At 52.0% G+C, this 27,070-nt stretch overlaps 1 protein-coding gene across 10 annotated transcripts in view; it reads right to left on the bottom strand.

Annotated features, from left to right (window-relative positions):
* Positions 1 to 27,070, bottom strand: part of RASGEF1A (RasGEF domain family member 1A) — a 216,018-nt gene that overhangs the window by 61,478 nt on the left and 127,470 nt on the right. Inside the window, exons 1-3 of one of the 10 annotated variants that reach the window (XM_077878500.1) lie at positions 22,319 to 22,398; positions 16,441 to 16,579; positions 10,629 to 10,784 (exon numbers count right to left, since the gene is read on the bottom strand). The exons of 7 other annotated variants lie outside the window; for them this stretch is intronic. The gene's annotated coding sequence lies outside the window, so the exon portion shown is untranslated. Of the gene's footprint in view, positions 1 to 10,628; positions 10,785 to 16,440; positions 16,580 to 22,318; positions 22,435 to 27,070 lie in introns of those variants that run through there. 2 more of the 10 variants (XM_077878502.1, XM_077878499.1) reach the window with 2 other exon arrangements.

A 27,070-nucleotide genomic window follows, 5' to 3' on the forward strand; every position in this document is an offset into this window, starting at 1 on the left:
AACAAACAAAGTGGCCAGAGAGAGAGGTGTTGCAATGGGGCAGGGTTGGAGACATGGGTCCAACACCCCCACTGCTGGCTCGGAGACATAAGGAGCCAGGAGCAAGGCCTCGGGGCCGAGAGCGCCTCAGCCAGCAGCCAGCAGGAAGGGGGAGCCCAGTTCTACAACATAGGGAACAAGCCCCCGGGGAAGCAGAGCCTCCGGAGAGGAGGAACAGCCGGGCCCCTCAACCTTCACCCGCTGAGACTGGCTTCTGACCCACAGAGCCGTAAAGGCATAGTAAGGGTTACTGAAGCCATTAAGTTTGTGGCATCGTGGGGCAGCCACTCTGCACAGGTCCCAGGGCCAAGGCAACCAACTCTGCTTCAGAGCACCAGAATGTGGCTGCGGTGGCACCAGAAAGGGGCCTCATACACCTCCTGTGCTCCACGGCACAAGGCCATCTGACGTGGGGTCTGGAGGCCACCCACACGCAGCAGCCGCTCTGCAGCCACACAGGCACGGCCGACTGCCCCTGCTGTGCTCAGGAGCAGGGCCTGGGTCTGGCACATCCTCCCCTACCTTGCCAGGCTGCTGTGAGGACCAAGGGAGACGTGCATGCAGGGCCCTGGCACGTGTCAGCACACATGGGTGTCTGGCCAACAGGCATCCCTCCAAAAATGCTTCCCAAGATCCCAGCCAGAGGGGTCTGAGGAGGAAACTGGCTGGACATAACACCTGATGTGGGAAGCCCAGGAGCTGGAGGGCACACAGAGAGGGCAGGGGGTACAGAGAGGTTGCCCTCAGGCCTCCCGAGCACCTCACTGGGACAATGATACCAAGATAGCTGAGAGGGGCTGGAGACCTCCTGCACGCCCATGGGCCCCACTGCTGCCTCTAGGACCCGCCTCGGCGCCCACTGAGGCCTGTGATCTTTGTGCCTGGTCTTTCCTCTCCCCTCCTCTCCACCTCCTGACTCACAGTGACACTGCTGCCCCCCCAGGTCCCTCCCTCTCTCACATGTCCAGTCCAGTCCTGTGGGCTAGGAGGGCCTGGCACCGGCGCCTTCACATGCACAGCACAGCGCTGTCACACAGGGTCCCTTGGGCCCTGCGGTGCAGGAGCAGGAGGTGGCGGGCCTGGAGGTCCAGTGCGCAGTGGCGCCCCTCTGGAAGGCTGTGTTTACTGAGCAGAGTGTTGCCAAAGCAAGTCCGAAACTACTGCTGTGGTTCGCAGTCACTGTGGGGTGAGCTTCAGGCAGGGATCTTCCCTAGAGTCCCCAAAGTCATGGCTAACAGGAGGGACGAAAGGAGGCTGCCTCTTCAGGGCATGCGAGCAATGACATGAGGAACACTTGACATGTCCCCCTTGGGGTCTGACCACAGGGGACCCCACACACCCACTGTAGGCTCTGGGCCTCAGCAGCCCTGTCCACAGAGCACTGCAGGGAAAGTTGGGGATTTTCCTCCTGGGCAGAGGCCACTGAATTCCCAGGCATTTGGAGAGGAAACCAGGAGGCTCTGGGGTTTCCAGCACCTTCCTGGGAAGTTCCCTCCACCACTGCCTGGTCACTGCTCAGCAGAATGGAGCCCCACCCAGCTCAGCCCAGGCCCTCTGGCTCGGCTGAGGTGGAAATGCCAAGGAGAAAAGTGCCTGGGGATGCAGGAAAACCCTCCCAAAGTCACTGTCCTGACACAGGCCCCTCCCGGGAGCCAGCATCCACTGGCACCCTCTGTCCCTCACACCCAATACCACCACCCTTGCCTTGATTGCCACTCTGGGTCTGGATCCCTCTAGTGTCCTGGGCAGTCATCCCAGAGACTGTCTGCTGACTGCAGAGCTGACTCCAGTCCTGATCCAGTCTCAGAGCTGCACTTTTGTCCAATTTATCCAAAAGCCTGGGGTAATCTGGGGGGACCTGTCACCCTCATCTTCTCTTAGACTGCAAGCTTCTGGGGACAGGGGAGTGTCCTGCACCCCCACTTACAGGTGTTCAGCATGCCCTTGAGGACTGAATGGCCCTGGGATTGAAACATCACATCTATGTCATTCACTCCTCACGGTAACTCCCATGAGCACTACTGGCCCATATTCCAAGAGTGCAAACTGAGGTCAGAGATGTGAAACAGGCTGTCCAAGGACATAGGACACTGGCCAGGGTCAAAGTAGAAACAAAGCCCAGACTCCCACATCAGGGGGACCCCAGAGCCCAGTGCTGGGGGAGGGAGACACCCAGTTTCTGGCTCAGGACCATCAGGTGTTAGGTGTGTGGCCATTCCTAGGAGCCTCATCACCCTTGGCTCCTCTGGGAAGACAGCCCTGGATGGAGAACCTGGAGCCACCTGGGGCCTGATTCCCAGCTTTGTCTGTCCACTGAAGGTTAGCCCGGAGTAGGGCTGGGGCACTGGTAAGGTCTGGGCTCCTCTCTGTCACCCTCCATTCTCCTCTGGCTGCCAAGCAACACTAAAAGCTATGTCATGCATGTGAATTAGGGAGGTCCTTCTGGCCTTCCCTCCCTCTCTCCCCTTCCTCACTCCCCTGCCACCTCTGTCAGATTATTTACGGTAGAGACTGTGTGCTAGTCCCCTGCCTGGGGGAAGCACTGCAGAAAGAGACCCCGAGGTGGCCCTGGTCCCCTGGTCTGCAGGGAGCCCATGACTGTGGGCTGGGCTGCTGACTGACCCAGGGCCAGGCCAAGCTGGGTAGTGGTGCGGCACTCCCCAACACGTAGCCGGTGGGCCAGGGCTCACCCACTCCTGGACCTGGACCCTGAGAGACTGAGTTAGGTGGAGCCCTGGGGGCCTCATGCCAGGTGGGGGAAGAGGGCCAGGGGACAGGCCGGAGGAAGCCCAGGTCCCCAGCAATGTGCAGCGTCACCGTGCCATGGAACACAGCTTATAGGTCACCTTGTTTTACAGAGAAGACATCTGAGACCCAGAGGGAGCAGCAATGTGTGCAAGGTGGGAGGTGGCAAAGCTAGCTCCAACCAGAGCTGCACCCTCACCACCTGCATGCTCCCTAAGCTCTCCACTGTGGGGGACCATGTGGGAAGGTGGTCTCCCTGCTTCCTGGCCCCCAGCTTTAGACACGAAGGAAAGGGAGGAGAGCCCAGGCCTGAGCAACAGCTCAGTGCTGGGGAGTCAGGTCAGGGGGTTTGCAGGGGAGATGTGTCACAGAGCCTAGACCTATAGCCCAGCAGCTCCCAGGCAGGAAGCATTTCTGATTTCCAGGCATCTCTGAACAGGGCCTCAACCTGGTGTCACTAACACCTCCCACCATCCGCATCCTGAGGAGGCCCCAAAACCACCAAAGGCCCATGGGACTCTTGTCAGCAAGAGGCAACAGAGCTAGGTAGGCCGAGGGAAAGGATGACAAGGGAAGGTGGCCGATCAACCGCCATGAGGTCCTCAAGGAAACAGTCTTCGGGGTCTAGTGAGGCAGGGTGCGCTGAGCATCTGTGCACCCATGAGAGAGCTGGGACAGCCTCAACCTGGCTGTCTTCCACACAGATGGGAAAGCTGTGCCATGCTGCTTGTCCTGGGCCCAGCCAGGCCAGGGGCCTTGGCTCTGAGCTACTAGAGTGGCTCACTGCATTGTGGGAACAGGAAAATGAAAGGAATGTCTGGGCACCTTACCCACCAGCAGAAGCAGCCAGAGAAATTGCCTGAGATGATGTTTCTCAAGCCAGCTCTACTGGGGTGCTGTGGGCAAACTCAAAAGCCAGATCTGCCAGGGGTGGCACAGGGCCTCCGAGCCACAGGAGACTGCACACAGAGCCCAGGCCTTTACCAGTAGCATGTCGACGGAGTTGCTGTCTGCTAAGCCAGGTAACAGAAACCACAATGGAACCCAACAGCCCCGACAACAGGCCTGGGTGTTTGAAAATCCATAGCCTTCAGAGAACCTACGGGCACCCCTCAGTGTGCTTTCTGGGGCCCTCTCACTGCATCTGATCAGGGAGGCCCCTTCCCTCCCCCAGCCCCTGGGCCTCACAGGCCCCAGAGGCCCCAGAGGAAGAATGAGGACAGGCCTTGCCACCTGCAGTAATGTCTCCACAGGGATCTCCAAATGGGACACCACAGGTCCAAGGCCCACCAAGGGGCCCCATGATTCCTGAAGTGAGTTGCACCTTGAAACCCCACGCCTGGGCCTGCCTCCCCTGCAGCACCCCCTTCTCTGCAGGCACTAGTGCATCCAGGAGCCAGCCTGTACCTCCCTTAACCTCTCAGTTTCCTCACCTGTAAAATGGGGACAGGAACTGCCCTATTTCTCAGGACTGATGAGACTAGAGGAGTTGATGCAGGTGAGGTTCCCACAGTGCCCCTGACAGAGCATCATGAGGCATAGGCACCCCAGGTGCCCACCCCACAGAGTGCACCCAAGCCCCCTGTGTCCATAGCCCACACCTGCACCTCCAGAATGGGAGGGCAGGCCCGTAGGCATGTCTCCAGGGTCTCTGGGCCACAGGCAGGGCCGAGAGAGGGAGGAGGGGCTGCAGGGGCCTTGTGGACACTCCCTCTCCTTCTTCCTCTGACCACATAGCCCCCAGAGGTCACCCTGGCCTGGCCTCGCTGGAAGTTCCTCAGCTTTGCTTTGGTGTTCTGTTCCCCTGTGGGAAGGGTGGGACAGGGACAGGTGGCTCAGCTGCAGGGGAGGAAGGTGGAAGTCAGGAGGGGTGCAGAGTAGGGTATGGTGACCATCAGATGTGGGCAGGAGCCAGGACACGGCACAGCCACAGGGTGTAAGGGAGGCAGTGCAGAAACAGGCAGCCACCCAGGCGGAGTCAGGGTGGGGCCCAGCCTAGGCAGGGGTCTTGAAGGTCCAGCCGGGCCTTCACCTAGAGACACACAGTCTGCAGCAGCCCAGGGTACAGGCTCCCAGGAATTCGACCTGGGGAGTGGACCAGAGTGCAGGGCAAGGCTGGGGGCTTAGTTACAGAGCAACGGCGATGGCCTAGCTGGAGATGGGGAGGGATGCACTCTCCTGCCATGGGGCAGTGGGTAAAGAGAGAACGGAGGGGTGGAGCTAAGGGTGGGCAGAGGTAGAGAGGGAGGGAAGCATCCGTGGTAGAGAGGAAACCACGGGAAGGGGCACTGTGGATGACCTAGGGAAAAAGGCTGGGTGGGCAGCAGGCCGGGGGCTCCAGGGACAGTGAGCCCAGCTACACAGGTGAATGAATAGAATGGGGTTTCACATCAGTTGTACCCTCCCCCACCTGGGACTTCCCCCGACTCTGAAGGGTCAGAGGCTCCTGTCCCCCCGTTCTCCCTGGGACAAGTCTCTCCCCACATCTACCCAGGACCCTGGGGAGGGTGAGAGCTGGGCGGCTCAGTGGGAGAGCAGGGGCTGAGGGGTAAGATCCTCTCCCTGAGCTCTCTGCTGACATTTCTTCACCTCGCCAGCCCCTTGTACTTAGTGCAGGGCCCCTTCTGTGCTCGGGCCCAGGTGAGGGAAAGGCAGGTGCTGCAGCCTAGGCCATGTAGGTAGACGGTCTCTGGAGGCATGGTGTCCCCATGGACCTCCCTGGACAGCTCCTCACAAACAGCCCCCGACCCACCAGGCCTGACGTAGCTTGGCCCTCTGCCGGTGGAAGGCCAGCCAGGCTGCGGGCGCTGTGAGCACCGGGGCCTCGCCAAGGAACGTGCGCCTCCTCTGAGGCATGTCCAGCACCCTGTGCCCAACTGGCGGGCAGACCAGGAGGACCATGCTGCGTGCGAGGTCGCGGCCTCGCCAACACCACCCCAGGAGCCTCAGCCCACAGCTGCTTCCTTGGCTGCCCCACCCAGGGGCCCCCCACGCCCACCCAGGAGCACCTGTCTCTCCCCCTACCCCGCCCCAAGGGGCTGTACAGATTCTGCCCACTGTGTCCCCTCCAGAAGCTTCAGAAACCAGACAAACACATTACAGTTCCATGAAATCCAAAGGTAAGGACATCAATTTGACTTATTTCATGACTAAACATTTTTCCCTGTATTTCTACGAGAGGGAGGAGGGAGAGGAGAGTCCCAGACCACACACTTGCTCCTGGACCTCGTACCTTGGGTTTGCGGGATGAGAGGGCCTGGGACTGTGGGGACAGCCAGACCGGGTCTGAGTCCCAGTCTGAGCCTTCCTGCTGCGTACCTTTTGTTGGCTTTCTCAGCCTCTCTGAGCCTATTCTGTGCTTCTGTAGAACTGGAGAACCGCTATCTTAAGGCTCTGTGAGAGTGGAAAGATCTCACATAAAGGGCCCGCAAAGTATGATGCCCTTCCCTCCTGTCCCACCCCCTCCCTTACCCAAAGTCAGGTATCCTTTGTCAAATGATCCATTTAAAGAGGATTTAACCAGGCAAGAAGTGGCTCTTTGATCTGAATGTTGTTCCCCCCGGGCCAGGAGAGAGATGCCAACAAGAGATGTCAGCAAACCCCCCCACCACCCCGTGTCCTGGAAACCCTTCCAAGCTCCTAAGTTCCTGAATGCCAATTACGGGAAGTCTGATTCATCTGTGCTCTGAGTAACTGGGTCCAGTAACTCCCAAGTAATTGTCTGAGCTGAATGTGTATGGGGGTTACAGGCAGGGCTGCCCCGAGAAGTGAGCTCCCCCACATCCTGGCCCTGGGCCGGTCACTAACCTCCCCTACAGGGTTTTAGATAAAGACATGGACCAAAGCCCCTGAGGACCATCCCAAAAGTGGAGTCAGCCTGGGCCGGGGAAGGTTTCTGCTGTGACCAAGGCTGAATCAGCTGAATGCCACGGGCAGCTCTCTAGAGACCAAAGCAAATATGATGAACAGCAAGGCTCCTGTTTTGTGTTGAACTCAAAGGTCCCTGCTCTGTGTGCCTTTGGTGGTCATATACATACCCAGGCCTCAACACAGTGAACATCTGGGACCCAAATGGACAGAACATTCTGGGCTGACCCTAGTGGCACTCAGTAGGGTTCATTGGGCTCAGAACCACAGGCTGAGGCCTGGGAAGTTTTCAGAACCAAGAGTGAGGGTCTTATTCTCATCCGTACCTGAACCCTGGGCTGAGCTGTTCACTCTTAAGAAATGGTTCTCAGGCTTTCATGGGCATTGAAATCCCCTGGAGGACTTATTAAAACACACACTGCAGCCTCCTCCCCTAGAGTATCTGATTCAGGAGGTCTGATTCAGGGCCTGAGAATCTGTATTTCTTTTTTTTTTTTTTTTTAAGATCCAAAGGGATATTGATGCTGCTGGCCCCAGTATCCCGCTTTGAGAACCAATGATCTAAAATCTTAGATGGGAGAGGGAGGGCCTGGGAAGCAGAAGCAAGAAGGCGCTGAACTCTGAGCCCAGTGCCCTACCAGGCCCAACCAGAGGTGGCCTTGGGGGTCACCTGGAGCCCAGACCAGGTAAGGCAGGGCTAGGAAGCAGATGGCTCAAGAGGAAGGCCACCCTAGGCTTGCTGTTCCCTTGCCCAGCACTGCCCCACACACCGGGGGGGGGGGGGGGGGGAAGGAGGTGGGAGGGGGGTCCTAGGAGCTTCCAGCAACCTGCTTTCTCACAGTGTTTTTGCCCCTGCCTCTCGGCTCCTGTTCATTGCCTGCAGAATTCCTCAATGCTTCTGTGGGGGAAGACTCTCCAGCCCCCACTCAGCCAAGCCCCTGCTACAGGTGACATACCTCCCATAGTGTCTACCAGTGTAGATTCAGCAGGCCAGACAGCTCCCAGTATGGCCACCTCTGTGGCCCCAGCACTGCATCACTGGGAAGGCAGCTTCTGTGGGTTCATTCATTTGACAGACCACCTGAAGGCCTGGGGGCAAGGAGCACCACCTGGGAGCATCAGCTCCACAGGGAGGGGAATGGAGGGGAGGCTACCTAGACACTGAACCCTTAATACACGCACAAGGAAACCCCTGCTGCTGGAGCCCTGTTCTAAGCCTGGTGCTGCCAGGCAGCAATGCCAGGCTGTGAGGGGCCTTTGGCAAGAGAGGGCAAAGAGGGCTTTAGGAACGGAATCTGCTCCTAGTGGGTGTTTCTGGCCACTGAAGTCAGGGACACTCTGCCCACTGCCCCTGACCCTCCTGGTATCCACCCACCTGCAGGGGCCCTCATCAGACCCCAAAGGCAGGCACAGCAGCTCAGGGGCAGACCTCAGACCCCTCAAAGTCAGCATAGATGCCTCAGGGCACTGAGTTTGGGAACCCAGGGACTCACAGGGCTGACGCTTCCCATTGGCCCTGCCCTCTCTGGGACCTCAATCTCTGCCTTGAGAGGCTGTTATGGACCAGCTCCTAAGGCTCTTCTTCATCACCCAGCTCTCTCTGTACCCCAGGATGCCCTGCCTCTCCAGTGCTCTGGGGACAGCATCTCTCCCAGCTGGGAACTCTGCCATGGGTGCCACTTGTCTGACATTCACCTGATGTTCTCCACCATGCAAAAGCACCTCTTCGGTTTCAATAGATCTGAGCCTGTCGTGGCCTTCAGCTTCCCCTCTCACTCTCCTCACTTTCCTAATGCAGAATGTGAGGCTCACACCAGTGGACAGAGAGAGAACAAGACAGCTGGGATGCACTTCTTCCCCAGATCCAGGGAGGCTTATCCACACATCCCCTTCACCAGCCTCCCAAATGTGCAGGCATCTCTGCGACACTAAAGATCTAGCAATCTGGGGGAAGAACCTCACCTGCTGTAAGGTCGCCCCTCAACATATCAGGACTGATGAGAAATCCAGGTTGGGCCGACCACTCATGGATTGGGACGTCACAAACAGGGACCGGCCAGCTGCAGTGCCAGCCACGGGAAATACCAGCACAGTCTACAAGGCAAGCTCCCAGCAGATAGAACAACACTAGGGTAAAGAAAGAGTGATGTCTGAACAAAATGGCAAAAGCAACTGGATGAGAAAGGCTGAGGCTGCTGAGTTATGGAGACAAGCACAGATTGCAAAATCAGCCATGTGTTGGCAAAGAAAGAATTTAGTACTTCCCTTGCCTTTTTGACTGAGATCCTTTTGGGGAACCAAATAGCCCAGTTGATGAGAGAACGTTCTTTATAGAAGAATCCTGCATGTGCACTGGGAAGTTAGGAAGGTGCCGTGTTGCAGTCCTTGATGGGATACTTGACTCAGACAGTGGTTGTCAAGGGCTGAAACTGCCAGAAGGATGGAACCGACGCAGCGGGTGAGGGCCCATGGCCCCCACATTCATGGCCCCCACATCCACATCCACTGCCACCAGTCCCACTGTGACAGACTCGGGCAGAGTACAGGCCAGCAACACAAAGCATTCTTGCCAAATAATGTGGAGCCCCGTAAAATGAAGTTGTCTGAGCTCAACTCGGTTTGGAGAAAATACTAAGGAGTCGGGGAACTCGTGAAATGATGCTGTGAGGAAGCAAACAGACATATCTCAAAAATAGGACATTCTAGAGACACAGACTCACCACGGTTCTGACACAAGCCAATGGCTTCAAGAGAGATGACCAGGGAAGCAAGGGCTGCTTCAAACTACACAGACTGTGTCAAATAAAAGCCACATGCCACACATGGATTCAACATGGTTATTAACTTTACAAGTCAACTACAGAAGAGCATTTTTAAGACAACTAAGGAAAACAGAATATGTGCTGGGTGCTAGATGACAGCAAGGAACTGCTAATAATCCTGTTAAGTGTGATAATGACCACGTGACTCTGTTTGGAGATGGCCTTGTTTGTTTGAGAAATTCACTGCCAGAGTATATGGGGCAAATTACAGAGGTCAGGGATTTTATTTAAATACTTCAGCCAAAGGAAAAATAAAAGAAAAAGGAAAGAAAAAAAGAAGGAAGGAGAGAGAGAGGGAGGAAGGGAAGGGAAGGGAAGGGAAGGGAAGGGAAGGGAAGGGAGGGGAAGGGAAGGGAAGGGAAGGGAAGGGAAGGGAAGGGAAGGGAAGGGAAGGGAAGGAAGGGAAGGAAGGGAAGGAAGGGAAGGGAAGGGAAGGGAAGGGAAGGGAAGGGAAGGGAAAGGAGGAAGGGAGGAAGGGAGGAAGGGAGGAAGGAAGGAAGGAAGGAAGGAAGGAAGGAAGAAAAAATATGAGTGCATATGGAAGTTCATGATTCTATCCTCTTTACATTTTTTGTTTGAAAATTTCATGATAACAGTTAAACTTGAAACATGGTATCAGCACAGGAATTTACAGTCAGAGCAATGAAGCAAACAAGAAAGTCTTGAAATAATCCCAAACACATATGGCAGCTTAGTATGAATAAAGGTGATATTTCAAATCAGTAAAGAAAAGGTAATTGTTTAATAAGTGGTGTTGGTCAAATGGATGGCCATCTGAAAAAAAATAAAGTTGGAGTCCTACCAGATAAACCAAATACATTTGAAAAACAAGACCATAAGCCTATGAGGGGAACACATGAGAGTATTTCTTTATAGTTTCAGGGTACAGAAGTTTTTCTGTTAGTTTGAACTTTGTGAAATTACTGATTGGCAACCATTTTTGACCTGTATAAACAGTAATTTCACAAGGTTCAAACATAATATGTACGATACTGCCTACTTAAATTTTTTAGATTCTGCATGGCAAAAATTATAACAAAGAAAATGAAAATAAAATAAATTGAGGAAAAGATTTGCAACTCATGCTCCAACTGTCAGTTTCCTAATATATAGAAAGCTTCTATGAATAAATAAGAAAAATACAATCAGGGACACCTGGGTGGCTCAGTGGTTGAGCGTCTGCCTTTGGCTCCGGTTGTGATCTCAGGGTCCTGGGATGGAGTCCCACATCACGCTCCCTGCAGTTAACCTGCTTCTCGCTCTGCCTATGTCTCTGCCTCTCTCTTTGTGTCTCTCATGAATAAATAAAATCTTAAAAAAAAAAGAAAAAAGAAAAATACCATCAGCCCAACAGAAATACTGTGTTAATAATTCAGATACCAGTGCACCAAGGAGAATACAGATGAATCTTATACATACAAAAGTATGTTAAAATCTCACTCATAGTAAGAGAAATGCTAACTAACATTGTGACAAATTCCATTTTTCACCTATCAAATTGGCAAAAATAAGGGAGTGGAGAACAGGTGTTTATATATATTACCAACAAATATGAATTACTATGGATGAGGAGGACAACTTAGCAAAATCTATCAAAATTACAAATGCACCTCCATTTCACCCTGATGTTCTATATTGAGGGATTTATCCTACAAATATGCTCATACTTGGAGCAAAATGATATCCAGGCAAGGACGCTTGCCACAGTACTGCTTATAAAAGGAGAGTGGACACCATCTAAATGACTACTTTTCAGGGCCTGGATGAATGAATAACCATGCAACCACTGGTGGAAGATCATACTGATGTTAAAAACGCCAAGGCAGGGCACCTGGGTGGCTCAGATGGTTAAGTGTCTGACTCATGATTTTACCTCAGGTCATGATCACTGAGATGGGGCCTCACATCAGGCTCTGTGGTCAGCATGGAATCTGCTTGAGATTCTCCCTCCCTCTCCTTCTGCCCCCTGCCCCATTCACACAGGCACTTTCTCTCTCATATTTAAAAATAAATAAATAAAAATAGCAGCTCCACTCCATGCACACTGAAATGGGGCCCCAAGATGCTCCATGAAGCAAGAGAAGCAAAGTATGTCACTGCCCTGTGCGTAACAAATAATAATGTGTTGTGCATGGATATGGACCAGAAATGTCAGGAGGAAACCTGAAACAGATAATAATTCGGTCTCTGCCTTTAGGAGCTGGCAGGGATGGGAGGAGACATGCTCCACATAGACCCGTTTTACTTGTTGGATGCCTAATGACATAAATACAATACACCAAACTTTACAAACTGCGGAGAAGGAAGGGCAGTCCTAAGAGGAGGCTGGGCAGGAATCCTAGGGAAGGAAGGGGGGGTGATTAGGGAGAGTGGTAAGAAAGAAGGTGAGGTACCCTGGGTCAGGAACCCAGAGTGACTTTTCCAGAGTCCCCACCCACGTGGCCACACACAGGTCATGTCTCTATTAGCTTCCCAGGGCACCTCAAATTCAATGTAGCTACATTCCCCAAGCAGTGGTTCCTCCACTAGGCTCTCTCCTGGGGGAAGAACAGGGTTGAGGACACAGCTGATGTGGCAGGTCAGTGGCCCCTCTGTTGGGGCCATCCACACGAGCACATGGCTAAGCTGCAGAGGAGGCACGAGGTCCCAGTAAAGCCATAAGTCCATAGCTCACCCCAGAGTGACATGTCATCAATGGCCTACAGTTACTGCCGGCCATGGACTGTGTGTCCCCTGGCTTTCTTGGCTTCCTGGACATGGTGACATACGTCCATCTCGGGGCCTGGGACCAGCTGTTCCCTCTGCAAAGAGCCCCTGCCCCCAGATGTCCAAGGGGCTGAAGCTCTACCTTCCAGTGAGGCTGCCCTAATTACTCTATTCTAAACAAAAGCCCCCCACACTCCCTCCCACTTCCCCCAAGCACCTTCCAATTACCTGTTCTGTCCATTTCCTAACTATTTCTGGATTTTGTTTGTTCTACTACACCCTGAACATGCTGGTCCTCCACACATACTCAGCGGTTGGGATGATGATTAGAAATCTCCCCCCCCCCCCCAGAAATACATCACAATACAAGCATCCATCCAAAAACTGGAAAGAACTCAAATACAAAAGCTAACCTTGCACCTAAAGGAGCTGGAGAACAGCAAATAGATCCTACACCCAGCAGAAGAAGAGAATTAATAAAGATTCGGAAAAAAAAAAAAAAAGATTCGAGCAGAACTCAATGAAATAGAGACCAGAAGAACTGTGGAACAGATCAACAAAACCAGGAGTTGGTTCTTTGAAAGAATTAATAAGATAGATAAACCACTAGCCAGCCTTATTTAAAAAAAAGAGAGAAAAGACTCAAATTAATAAAATCATGAATGAGAAAGGAGAGATCACCACCAATACCAAGGAAATACAAACGATTTTAAAAACTTATTATGAGCAGCTATACACCAATAAATTAGGCAATCTAGAAGAAATGGACGCATTTCTGGAAAACCACAAACTACCAAAACTGGAACAGGAAGAAATAGAAAACCTGAACAGGCCGATAACCAGGGAGGAAATTGAAGCGGTCATCAAAAACCTCCCAAGACACAAAAGTCTAGGGCCAGATGGCTTCCCAGGGGAATTCTATCAAATGTTTAAAGAAGAAACCATACCTATTCTACTAAAGCTGTTTGGAAAGATAGAAAGAGATGGAATACTTCCAAACTCATTCTACGAGGCCAGCGTCACCTTAATTCCAAAACCAGACAAAGACCCCACCAAAAAGGAGAAATATAGACCAATATCCCTGATGAACATGGATGCAAAAATTTTCAACAAGATACTGGCCAATAGGATCCAACAGTACATTAAGAAGATTATTCACCATGACCAAGTGGGATTTATCCTCGAGATGCAGGCTGGTTCAACACTCATAAAGCAATCGATGTGATTGATCATATCAACAAGAGAAAAAACAAGAACCATATGATCCTCTCAATAGATGCAGAGAAAGCATTTGATAAAATACAGCATTGATTCCTGATCAAAACTCTTCAGAGTGTAGGGATAGAGGGAACATTCCTCAACATCTTAAAAGCCATCTATGAAAAGCCCACAGCAAATATCATTCTCAGTGAGGAAGCACTGGGAGCCTTTCCCCTAAGATCAGGAACAAGATCAGGGATGTCCACTCTCACCACTGCTATTCAACATAGTACTAGAAGTCCTCGCCTCAGCAATCAGACAACAAAAAGAAATAAAAGGCATTCAAATTGGCAAAGAAGTCAAACTCTCCTTCTTCGCAGATGACATGATACTGTACATAGAAAACCCAAAAGCCTCCACCCCAAGATTGCTAGAACTCATACAGCAATTCGGCAGTGTGGCAGGATACAAAATCAATGCCCAGAAATCAGTGGCACTTCTATACACTAACAATGAGACTGAAGAAAGAGAAATTAAGGAGTCAATCCCATTTACAATTGCACCCAAAAGCATAAGATACCTAGGAATAAACCTAACCAAAGACGTAAAGGATCTATACCTTAAAAACTACAGAACAGGGATCCCTGGGTGGCTCAGAGGTTTGGCGCCTGCCATTTGGCCCCGGGCATGATCCTGGAGACCCGGGATCGAATCCCACATCGGGCTCCCGGTGCATGGAGCCTGCTTCTCCCTCTGCCTGTGTCTCTGCCTCCCTCTCTCTCTCTCTCTCTCTCTCTCTCTGTGACTATCATAAATAAATAAAAATTAAAAAAAAAACTACAGAACACTTCTGAAAGAAATTGAGGGAGACACAAAGAGATGAAAAAATATTCCATGCTCATGGATTGGCAGAATTAATATTGTGAAAATGTCAATGTTACCCAGGGCAATTTACACATTTAATGCAATCCCTATCAAAATACCATGGACTTTCTTCAGAGAGTTGGAACAAATCATCTTAAGATTTGTGTGGAATCAGGGATCCCTGGGTGGCGCAGCGGTTTGGCGCCTGCCTTTGGCCCAGGGCGCGATCCTGGAGACCCGGGATCGAATCCCACGTCGGGCTCCCGGTGCATGGAGCCTGCTTCTCCCTCTGCCTGTGTCTCTGCCTCTCTCTCTCTGTGTGACTATCATAAATAAATAAAAAAATAAAAAAATAAAGATTTGTGTGGAATCAGAAAAGACCCCGAATAGCCAGGGGAATTTTAAAAAAAGAAAGCCAGAGCTGGGGGCATCACAATGCCAGATTTCAGGTTGTACTACAAAGCTGTGGTCATCAAGACAGTGTGGTACTGGCACAAAAACAGACACATAGATCAATGGAACAGAATAGAGAACCCAGAAGTGGACCCTCAACTTTATGGTGAACTAATATTCGATAAAGGAGGAAAGACTATCCACTGGAAAAAAGACAGTCTCTTCAATAAATGGTGCTGGGAAAATTGGACATCCACATGCAGAAGAATGAAACTAGACCATTCTCTTACACCACACACAAAGATAAACTCAAAATGGATGAAAGATTTAAATGTGAGACAAGATTCAATCAAAATCCTAGAGGAGAACACAGGCAACACCCTTTTTGAACTTGGCCACAGCAACTTCTTGCAAGATACATCCATGAAGGCAAGAGAAACAAAAGCAAAAATGAATTATTGGGACTTAAGCAGGATAAAAAAAACTTCTGCTCAGCAAAAGAAACAGTCAACAAAACTAAAAGACAACCTACAGAATGGGAGAAGATATTTGCAAATGACGTATCAGATAAAGGGCTAGTTTCCAAGATCTATAAAGAACTTATTAAACTCAACACCAAAGAAACAAACAATCCAATCATGAAATGGGCAAAAGACATGAACAGAAATCTCGCAGAGGAAGACATAGACATGGCCAACAAGCAGGTGAGAAAATGCTCTGCATCACTTCCCATCAGGGAAATCTAATTTCTATTAGATCTATTATTATTTCTTCTTTGACCCACTGTGTATTTATACATGTGTTTAAAATTTTCCAAATATTAGACTTTTTAGAGTTATGTTTTGTTATTAATTTCTGTCGTTACTGCATTGTAGGTAGAAAAAGTGTTTTTGTGATATTCCTTGAGGTGTTTTTACGGCCAGTTTGCAGATACTTGACCTCCTGCTTCTGCAAGTACCCTTAAGCACCTCAGCCACTGCATCGCTGGGGGCATGGTCCAGGTGGTGACGCTAGGGTTGTGGGTGGCTCCCCTCCAGGCCCCGCCCCATACGTGCTCCCTCCACTCCTCCCCGCCTTGTTCTTGGAAGTAATCTGGCCGTCATGGTCTTCCCCAGAGTGACAGCTTGGACTCTGGCCAACCCTGCTCACTGTCAGTCCCCGCTTCTAAATCCTTGAGAAACCCCATCTGCTGACCCAGCAGTGGGAGCCCAGGGACCAAGTGTTCCCAGGTCACCCACTCCAGCGATCCCTCACAGGATCACTCACAGACACACTCACCTTGAAGGTAGTCATCTGGGCTCCCACGCCAATGGAGGGAGGTAGTACAGGATAGGGGAGGCCCCTTCATGTGGTGGAGCTCAGCAGGAAGGGCCCTGGCCTTCCATGGGCAGGGTAGAAATGAGGTGGGCTTTCCCAAGGGCAGGCCTGATGTTGTATTCCTGGCCTCATCCACCCAGCAGGGGCCACCCACTACTAATACCAACAACAATAAAATGAATAACTGACAGCCTCTTGCCTGCCCTGAGTGATTAACTCATGAAAGCTGCGGAGGCTCCCCCTAGGAACTCCATGAGCTCCTTCTATGTGAGCTTCCAACCCCATGGGACATTAACCACTGCCCCCGCTCCCAGCTGGTTCACCAGCCAGCCTCCCTCCTGCATCCCTGTCCCTCAGCTCTGAGGATCCCTGTCTCTCACCTCTAAGGGCAGAGACCTGGGTCCCAGCAAGAGGCACCAACCCTCCCCTGTCACTACAGCCAGGGCCACAAAGCTCCAGGCTCTCACCCAGCGCTGTGCGTCCTTACCGCGTGTAATCAAGACCATAGCCTCAGAGGAGGAAGGGAACCCAAATGTTCACAGTCCACAGCTGGAAGGGGCTGGAACACAGACCCAGTCTTCAGGAAATCCTAGGTAGGAGAAGTTCTGGCCTCCAAGCCTGGGTTTCTACAGCAAGAAAATAGGGTTCCTCACCCCAGGAAGTGCCAGGGCTGGGACTGGGCACATCCTCCCACATCCCAAGTCAGAAGCCTCCCTGGGTCTGCCGGGGGGACCTAGCTGTGGCTGGGATCCAGGTGGAATCTAAAGACTTCATGACATTCACATGGCAAGGGTCAGAAGATCAGAGGCTCAGAGAGCCCCACAGATGGAAAGGATCCAGGGAGGGGTCCATGCAGTTCAGGCAGCCCTGGGGGTGGGAAACCAGCTCAGCTAATAAACCCATCAGAACAGGCACACCCTCTCCCAGCCCCCTCAGCTTCTGGATGAGCCAGCCTCCTCCACCAAAGCTACTCTTTGTTAACAGTGTTGCCATGGCAACCAGATCCAGGGAGAACTCTCTCTTCAAGGTAGAGTCTGAGGGTGACACTTGGAGAAACGGAAGTGGTGGCGACAACAAGCAGGGGCCTGGCCTCCCAGCCCTACCCCCACTACTTCCTGAGAAAGTCCAGCTCCCCAGAGACTGCCCCTTGTCTGTCCCAGAGCTTTGGGTCTGCTCCCCTCTCCTCTCCCTGAGCGGGGACAGCAACATAGTCCAGGCCAGATGCCCCCTGCCCATGTTCCCACACAGAGCTGCATGTCTCTGCCCCATCACATGCACAAGCTCACGCTTTCACACATATTCCAGGAAGGCTCACTGAATCCACTAGCCCAGCCACCATCTCGGAGCTGAGGGGGCAACTGGAGCCAACAGGCCAAGTGTGCACTTGACTGCAAGAGATCACAGACAACTACATGGGGGCAATGTGCTGCAGAGGGCTCAGAGCACCCTGCACCACACACCCATGCAGGAGAGCACCCTCAAGGAAGGCTGGGAGCCAACGAGGTGGGGAAAGGACATCCTGCATGGGAACAGAAGGTTCTTTTTACAAAGAGAAGGTTAAAAAGGTCACCTGGCTGTGGTGTGGGGAAGGAATCGCAGGGGAAAGATGCTGCTGCAGATGTCCGGGGCTGAAGGGCTTAGCCCGACCTGTGGAGGTAGCAGTGGCTGGGGGAAAGGGGTGGAAGAGAGGTCTGGGGTGGACCACTCAATCAATGTGAGGGTAGACCTGGCCATCCCAACTGCTCCAACGGGGAGGCTGGAATAGGAGAGGTTCAGGGGCACAATGACAGTGGACAGGCTGCCCATGGTCATCCATGAGGCATCTAGCAGGCACTGGCTAGAATGCTGATAGAGCCCAGAGGACAGGCTGGACTGATATGGGTTAGAATGGGATCAGCATCATGGAGGGACCAGAGGCCATGGCTGGGGAGGAAACGGTATAGGTCCACATTCTGAGGAACAGGACTAGTGAGTGGCCCCTGGAGAAGAGGGGGAGCCTGCAGAGAGGTCTGCAGGGTGGCCAGAGGACAGGAGTGGGCCTGCAGAGTCCAGGGGACAAGTGCCTGGGAGAAGGAGCAGTGAACACCACTAGGGCTGTAGATGTCCACGGGCACCTGAAGAGCATTTTCCAGGAGTGAAGAGGGCGTGCCAGATTGGAGTGGGCTGGAAGGGAGTGGGAAGTGAGGATATGGAATGAGTAAGCAGAGAACACAGCTTCAAAGGCAGCCTACTTGCAGGGGGGAGGAGGAGAGAAAGGGGAAAATAGCTGGTGGGAGAGATAGCAGAGAGCAGTTTGTTGTATTTAAGCTGGAAGAAGCTTCATGAAAGTTGGCATGCCTGGTGGCTCAGTCAGGTGAGTGTCAGACTCTTGATTTTGGCTCAGATCATGATCTCAGGGTCCTGGGATGGAGCTCCGAGTAGGGCTCCAAGCTCAGCATGGAGTCTGCTGGAGATTCTCTCTCCTTCTCCCTCTGCCTCTCCCCCTACTCGCATTCTCTCTCTCTCTCTCTTTCTCTCCCCCCCGAATAATAATCTTTAAAAGAAAATGTTTTTAAAGAAAATAATATCACCTTTGACAATATCACCTATCAACTTAAAAGAGCAACACCTCACCTGTGAGGAAATGATACAAGAGCTGGCGAATGGAATGAAGTCCCCCTGGGTGCCTAATGTCTTGCCCCCAGGGCTGGCTCCCTCTCTCAGGGGGCTCACAGTGTATGACCCATGGGCAAAATGGGATGTTCTCCTCTAAAGAGTCAGGGAGACTCAGTGAGGCCCAGTGCCAAGCCTCTCCTTGAGCTGCTTCTCCCCCACTGCTCCCTGAATTCACCCTGCACAGCAGAAAACCCCACAGCCACTCAGAAGGGATATGGCAGGTTCTGAGCTCCCACCACCACCCACCACCCAGGGCAGCACAGGCCCTCAGCCTGTCCCCCCAGACCCAGCACAGGTGCTCGTGGTGGGGAGGTGGAGTGAGAGGCTCTTTTCTCCTGTGCTATGTCCACATCCCGGCACCACCACATGGAACCTGAGGGGCTTCCTGGCAAATAAGTGAGTGGGTAGAAACTTCCCCAGAGGATCACTGGGGGTTGCCCTGGACCATACTCAAAGGCACCTATGTGGTTCTTAGGAAATGTTTCTGCAGACCAGAGCATTCAGACACCTGAGGCCATCCTATGGCCCACCCTCTGGCAGGGTCAGCGGCAGACTGGAGGCATACCGCCACCCTCCTGGCAGGCATCTGTATGGATCCTAACACTCTCATACTGTTGGCCAGACACCTCTCACAATCTCTCTGAAGCCTGTCCTAGGAGGTGAATCCCCAAGGCCCCCCATTCCCCAGGATGAGCTCTGGTCTCTGTCCCTCCTACACTCTGAACAGGCCAGGACGCAATGGGGCTTTCATTCCCTCCCATGGTTCCTGCCACACCACTGCCAGGCTGACAATTTGCTGACCTTCTCAAACCCTGCTCTAGGGTTGTCAGTTTGGGACTGCCTGGCATCCCCAGTACAGGGGCATTCTGAACGGACCCAGAGCCAACTCTGTGCCAGCCAGGCATCCTTGTGTTTACTCTTTGACACATAAACACGCACACCCACGGCCCCAGGCTCTGTGCTCAGAAAGAGGTGAGAAGGGCATATACTCTGAAGAAAGAGCAGAGCATCCTCCCAGGCCCCTGCAGGTCAGGGGTCCCTGACGTGTGACCAGTAGGTGTCAGAGGCCCTCCCCTCATGGCCGTGGGCCTGGCAGCTTCCCTACCTGATGCCACTTCAGCACCCCATGATGACAGGCACCCCTCCCTTCTACTCTGCTCCCTCCTCAGATTCTGCCTGGAAGACAAGTTGCTAAGTAAACACTCATCCACAGGAGGGAGGTGGGCAAGCAAGGGCAAAGGAACTGAGAGGCAGCCTGGAGTGGGTGGGAGTTACAGGAGGAAGATTTCTGCTCAGCGTTTGGAAGCTCTCAGAGAAAAACAGCCAGAGCAGACCAGGGCTGAAGCAGATGGCCTCAGGAGGAAAAGAGGGAGGGAGGAGGAGCCCCAGCAGGGGGCAGCAACAGTGCTAGGACCACCTGGACAGGCCCCCATCTGTATCACCAGCCCTCTCTGCCACGAGGGCCCTGGGACCTGCCCCCAGCAGGCCCTGTTGGGGAGGCCCAGAGCCCCTATTCTAGGGTAGGGTGATGCAGAGGTATGCACCCCACACTAGTCTATGCCAGCACCACCACTTGTGAGGACTCTGGCTGGATGCCCCAAGTCCTGTACCTTTACTTGGCCTATTTGACAAATTTGGCTTCTGTGAAACATGTGGCTTGAGGGTTTTGCGGTTAAAATCTAAAAATCAACCAAATCTATTCCAATACTGCTCATTCAGCCCATCATTTTGCAGCCGGGGAGGCAGGTGTACTCAGGGGTTTCTCAGGCCATACCTGAGCATCTCCGCCCCCAGTTACTCTCCTTTGAAGGACCCGGGGGATGGACCAGTGGGTCTGTTCCTCAGCTGGTCAGCCTAAGGGGGCCACTTGCATTGGGATGCCCTCCCCATTTGGCCAGGCCCACCAGCCACTGGCCTCACTCAAGACAGCCCAGCACCAATGCCAGTGGCGCTGGCATTTCTCCCCCATCCTCTTCCTCTGCCTTCAGTTGCTAAGTTACACCAAAAAAACCCTCTGCTCTGTGTGAACTGTTCCATTTCCACAATTTGCCAGGTGGAAGAGAGCCATCAGGCTGGCAGTTCAAGGATGCCTCCCAGAGAAAAACAAACTTGCTGGCTGGCTTTCAGGCCCCCATGGCATACCTGGGGACAGCTACTTGTGCTCTTAAACCCAGGAGCCATAGGCAAGAGTACACAGCTGCCCTGGGAGTACACAGCCATATGCAAGAGTACACAGAGTACACAGACCTCCTCTGGGAAGTCTCTACTAGTACTCATTCCCTTCTCAGGGGCAGGGCCTATAGGTTCTACTGCCACCCCCTACCTAGCCATGACCACCCCGAGTGCTGCTGGTCACTATGACCCGTGTCTCTAACAACAAATAAAAGCTAGCAGGGCACAGAACTCATCCACATGTCCAGAGCCAACGTCTTCTACGTCCTTCCACTCTAGATTCCCTCCTCCTATTCTGGGCTGGGGTCCTGAGGTTCCAGTGCAAAGTGTCCCTGGATGTTGGGGGAAATACCCCTAAAAGTCACTGAAACCATTTAGAGATGGGGAAGCTGAGTCCCTGGGAGGCCTGCAACCTGGCTGCAGTTCAGAAGTCAAGACCTGTGGCCTCCCAACTCCTTAGTTCCCTGCTCATAATGGGAGCTGCTGCTCTGCACTCTAGGCCTCCTGTGGGGAGAGAAGCTAGGCTGAACTGGGCAAGACTGTGTCCAGAAGGAGGCGGAAGACCCCAGAGGGGCAGAGCAGACCACTGCTTCTTTGAGGTTCCCCTGAACGCCAACCTGACTCTATATGTCCTGGACTCCAAGGGCAGGTGGCCACCTGGGCCTTGCCTTTGCTCCGGAGGGTGGGGAAAGAATGACAGTAGTGGGGAGGGTGAACCAGATGGGACTCACAGCTCCAAGCAGGGAATGAAGGAGGCTGGCCACCACCACATCTTAGCCCCCAGGTGGCTCCCAAGAGGCAGGCAGCCTCCCGTAAATATCCACCAGCTCCAGCGCTCAGAAGCCGCTAGGGATGCAGGGGGCAAGGGCCTGATGCGTGTCTCCCCAGCCATCAGGCGCCCCCTCCCTCCCTCGCACACGCAGCCCAGAACCAACTGCACCTGCCCCAAGCCCTGCGAGGCCCGGGGCAAAGACAGCACGGTCCTTGAAATGACCCTTGCCCAAGGTGCAGAGAGGGGTATCTCGCCCTGGTCGTCTCCCTTCAAATGCTGAGCTCACGCCCCAATTCCTCGCCAAACAGCAAGGGCGTGAGATGCCACCGCGGGGCCCAGAATGCAGACAAGCAAATGGAAACTTCCGACTGCGCAGCCCCAAGCTCCTCAGATTTCCCAGCCCCCTCCCCCACGCGAAGCCCGGGGCAGCGGACCTGCCAGCCGGTGCCCGCGCCCGCCTGCGGAGCGCACTCCCGCCACGCCCAGGCAGAGGCCGCCCGGAGTCCCGCAGGCGCTTGGGGACGGGGTCCCGGCGCTGTCCAGCCCGGGGCGGAGTTCCCGGCAACTCCGCGCTGGGCGCCCGCACGCCCCGCTCCACGCGCGCCCCGCGCCCCGCGCCGGCAGCCGGTGCCCTCCCTGGCCCCGCGACAGTCGCGCCGGGCGGGACCCGCGGCCCGCGTGCGCCCCGCCCGCGCCGGAGGCCGGAGCGGGCTGCCCGCGGGAGAGGGAGGGACCGGGGGACTGAGGCTCGGCGCCCGCTGCCTACCTCGGTCCCGGCCGGCGTAGCTCCCGCGCAGCCCCCGCGCAGCAGTCGGGCCCCAAGCAGCGCGCTGCCCGCGCCGGCGGCGGCTCATGCTCGGCGCCCGGGCCCGCGGCACCCGCCCACCCGCAGCCGCCCCCGCGCTGCGCCAGCTGCGGGCAGAGCGGCTCCCTCCGCAGCCGGCGCCGGGAGCGCGAGCGAGCGCGGAGCGGGCACGGGGCGGGCACGGGGCGGGCACGGAGCGGGCGGGCGCGAGAGCGCGGGGAGCGGGCGGGCGGGCGCGGGGCGAGGGTGCGGGGCGGGCGCAGGCGGGGCGGGCGCGGGGCGGGCGCGTGGAGAGGGAAAGCGCGGCACCGAGGTGGAACGAGAGGTGAAGCGCGTGGGCGGGGCACAGGGTAGGGGTAGGAGGCACAGAGAGAGCGCAGGGAGATAGCGAGCCAGCCTTCATTTACGAAAAGGTAGCCCAACAAACACCCCCCAACGGTGATGTGACCACCGTATTTGTGAAAGAACCTTTGGGGACTCCCTAGAGACGCCCAAATTTTGGCTTCTGGAACCGCTTCCGTAGACAACTCTTGGTCCCTTTGATTATTCCCCTTAACCATTACAACCATCTTGTGAAGTTGGTGTTGGTTTTGTTCCCATTGCAGGTGAGTAAACTGATGGTAGGGAAGTGACATGACCCTGCAGGATCAGGCAGGCAGGCAGAGCAAGGCTCAAAAACCACCCTGAGAGATTCTATAGTCCCCATTTCTCCAAAACCACTATGAGGAGGAAGGGGGATCCAGGTCTTCTGCCTCCCAGTGAAGCTTCTTGTTCTCTGAACAGGCATCCTCCCTCTCTGGTCACAACTTCAGGTGTCAGGAGTGACCTTTACAGTGGAACAGGTCTAGGGCCAGGAAGCTCACAGGATGAAGAGGTTTGGGTGGAAGGAAAGGGGAAGTAAGTACTTCATAGACCCCCCCTTGGTGGGGCTGGGGACCTTTCACATTCACTCATTCAGTACATGTTTATTGAGTGCCTATAGTACGCTGGGTGTCATTCTGGGCACTGGGAAACAGGTGTGAATCCTCCTGTCTGGTTGAAGTTTGCATTCTTGTGGGAAGCAGGCAGTAAATAAAAAGCACAAGAAAATATTTTATAGGTCAGATGATGCAGATGCTCTGGAGAAAAGCATGGCAAAGACAGGGCATAGGGAGTCCAGTTTGTGGAATTCTTTTATTTTGGCAGGTCAGAGAAGTCTTTGCAGAAGGAGTGACATCTGAGCCAAGACCTGACTGAAGCAAGTCACAACTAAGTCCGAAGAATGAATATTTGAGGCAAAAGGAACAACCCCAAGTGCACAGACCCAGATGTAAGAATATGCGTTGAGTGTGTGCAAGCAAATAACGAGGAGACAGAGTGGCAAGTGTGGTAGAGAGTGAGATTCCAGGAAGTGCCAAAGTGACCAGATCAGGGAGACCCTGATTGGCCATTGGCCCATTGTGGCTTTGACTCAATGCCAAGCTGGTGGAGGGTTTTGCAAAGTTATGTTATGGTCTGACTTTTCCTGACAAAAATATTTTGTTACGGAAAATTTCAAACATTTACAAAAGTAGGAGCTAAGAAAGTAGTAAGCCCACTGGCCCAACGTCAACAGTCATCAATATGTGGCCAATTTTGTTTCATCAGTACCCCCACCCACCACTATATTTAAGCGAGCATTTGTTATTATTAAGTGAACATATATAACTTTTAAAGTATAATATACATAAGTGATAATACACAAATCATAAATTTGTGCTCTCAATTGGTTTTCAACGAGAATATTAATAACCATCTGCACCTTGATTTTCATGATGGGAAGGTTTTAAATTAGATTCATTTTCTTTAATAGACCTAGGGCCTCGCAGATTAGCTAATTCTTCCAAAGTCACTTTTGATAAATTGTCTTTTTGAAATATTTTTAATTTGGCTAGATTTTCAAATTTACTGACCAGTTGTTCATAACATCCTTATATTAGCCCTCAGATGTCTGCAGAATATATAGTGGTGTCCCACGTTTCATTCTGATGTTGAGAATCTTTGTTTTCTCTTTCTTTTCTTGATCAGTCTTGCTAGAGTTTTGTCAATTTTATAATCTTTTTCAAAGAAATCTTTTGACTTTGTTTTATTTGTTATACCTTCTAGTTCATTGCTGTCTACCCTTTGTTTTATTATGTCTGTATCTCTGCTTTGGGGAAGATATTTATTGTTTTGTTTTGTTTTTCAGTTTCTTAAGTTGGAAGCTAGGCTCATTGATTTTCAAACTTCTTTTCTACTATATGCATTTAAAGCTATACATTTCAAGCACTGCTTTACTGTCTCACAAGTTTTCAGGGTTTTTTATTATCAGTTAGCTCAAGATATTCTTCAATTTCCATTTTGATTCTCTTTTGGTCCATGAATTATTTGGAAGGGTGTTGGTTAGTTTCCAAATGCTAGGTGATTTTCTAGTTATCTTCCTATTATTGAGTTCCAGTTTAGTTATATAACAGGCAGAGGATGAACTCTGAATGACTTCAATTCTCTGAAATCTACTCATACATTTATGGCCCAGAATATGTTCTATTTTGGTAAATGTCCCATATGCCCTTGAAAGGAATGAATACTCTGCATATATCAGTTAGGTCAGGTCGGCTAATCAAGTCCAAATCTATATTGCTACTGAATGTAGTTCGTATTCTGTCAAGTTCTTGAGACAAACTGGAAACAACCCAAAAGTCCCTCCGTGAGTGAAAGGATAAACAAATTGTAGCACATCCATACAATGGAATACCACTCAACAACATGAACGATTCTCAAGGGCATTATGCTAAGTGAAAGAAGCCAGACTCAAAAAGATTCAAACTGTATGATTCCATTTATATGACTTCTAGAAAAGGCAAAATTACACAGTGGAGAACAGATTGGTGTTCCCCAGGGGTTGGTGGGATTGAGGGGTAGGGAAGGATGACTCCAGCATAGGGAAAATGGTAGGGACCTGAAAGTGTATCTGTGGCTTGATTTGTGGTGGTGGTGGTCACATGACTATGCATTTGTCAAAACCTAAAGTAACTGTACTCTAAAGAGTGAATTTTACTATCTGTAAATTAAGAAATAATTTCATTTTTTAAAAGATTTTATTTGTTTGTTTGTTTATTTATTTTTGACTGAGAGAGAGAGCGTGCGCTCATGCACAAGCAGGGGAGTGGCAGGCAGAGGGAGAGGGAGAAGCAGACTCTTTGTGGAGCAGGAAGCCCAATGCCAGGATCGATCCCAGAACCCAGGATCGTGACCTGAGCTGAAGGCAGAAGCTTAACCAACTGAGCCACCCAGGTGCCCCTAAAAAGTTATTTTAGTCTCCCATATAATTAGAGGTTTCTTGTGACCTTGTCATCTCTTTTTTGTTTAGGTATTTTTTTGGTTTTCCCCTCCTTTTTGTATCTATTATTATGAAGGGAATCAGGATGACTTATTACTGCCAATGAATATAGTATTGCCACTGTTGCTACAAAATGAGGAAGTCTATAGGGTGCACAGAGGAATTGGAGGGAGTAGTTAAAGGCTGTTCCAATAGTCAGATGATGAATGATGGTTGCTTGGAACAGGGTAGCCATGCTCATGAAGATAAGTGTTTGAAACTCGACATGTGTTACAGATAAAGCCAAAAGTACTTGAATCAGAGAAAAAGAGAAAAGCCAACAGTCCTTTTGCCCCAAGCAGTCTTGCTGTCCATGCTCCAGAGCACATTCCAAGGCACATCTGCATAGCTGGACACTGGTAGTATTTTGAAGGTTGTTTTATTTGCGCTGGCCTTAGGGTAGAGGGATTTCTGGAGGTTATGGGAACTAAAACAGCCACCCACTGTTCCTGTTGCACCCAGACACTGTCTTGCCTCAAATGTATTCCCCTTCAAGACCTCTCATCACAAAGATGGCATTGGCTTACAGCTTTTTACTTCTGTGGAGTGCAGGTCACTGACTGCGCTAGGTCCTCTAGATCTCTGATTATCCATCCAAACTAGTTTTTCCCAGGATTTCAGCATTCTCCCTCCCAACTTCACTTGTCTTCCTTTTTAGCCTTGTTTCCGTAGAGCAGGTTTTCAGTTGTTCCCTTGCCAACACCCTGGATTTTCTTGATTCTTTTACCCTCATGTCTCTCACTTGATGAAACTCCAGTGACAGATAAATCCAACTCTGCCTTCTCCAGATGTCCCCTCAGGTATCTAAGAGCTGGTAGAGGCAATCACACAGCCCTGCTATCACTCTAAATTCACAATAAATTTGTCAATGAAACTGAGAGCTCAACACTACTTAGTCATCCTCCTGTAGATCTTTCTTTTTCTTTTAAAAGATTTATTTATTTATTGGATTGGGGGAGAGAGAGAGAGAGAGAGGAAGAGCATGAGTGAGGAGAGAGAAAAATCTTCGAGTAGACTCTCTGCTTGAGCACAGAGCCTGATGTGGGGCTCGATCCCAGGGCCCTGAGATCGTGATCTGAGCCGAAATCAAGAGTTAGACACTTAATTGATTGAGCCACCCAAATGCACTTCTTTCCTTTTCTTAAATTGTGAAAATATGTGCTACACACAGAATAATGTATGAAATGTGTATGACAGTTTCAGGAATAATCACAATGAGAAAACCAGTGGAACCAGGACTTAGGTTTGGAAATAGGGCACTGCCAGTACAAGAGAAGCTCCCTTTGTGCCCTTCCCCAATTGCTTGCTCTTGTACGCTTTCCCCACCACCTCCCTCC

This window comes from Canis aureus, chromosome 29, assembly GCF_053574225.1.
Source record: "Canis aureus isolate CA01 chromosome 29, VMU_Caureus_v.1.0, whole genome shotgun sequence".
Lineage (NCBI taxonomy): Eukaryota > Metazoa > Chordata > Mammalia > Carnivora > Canidae > Canis > Canis aureus.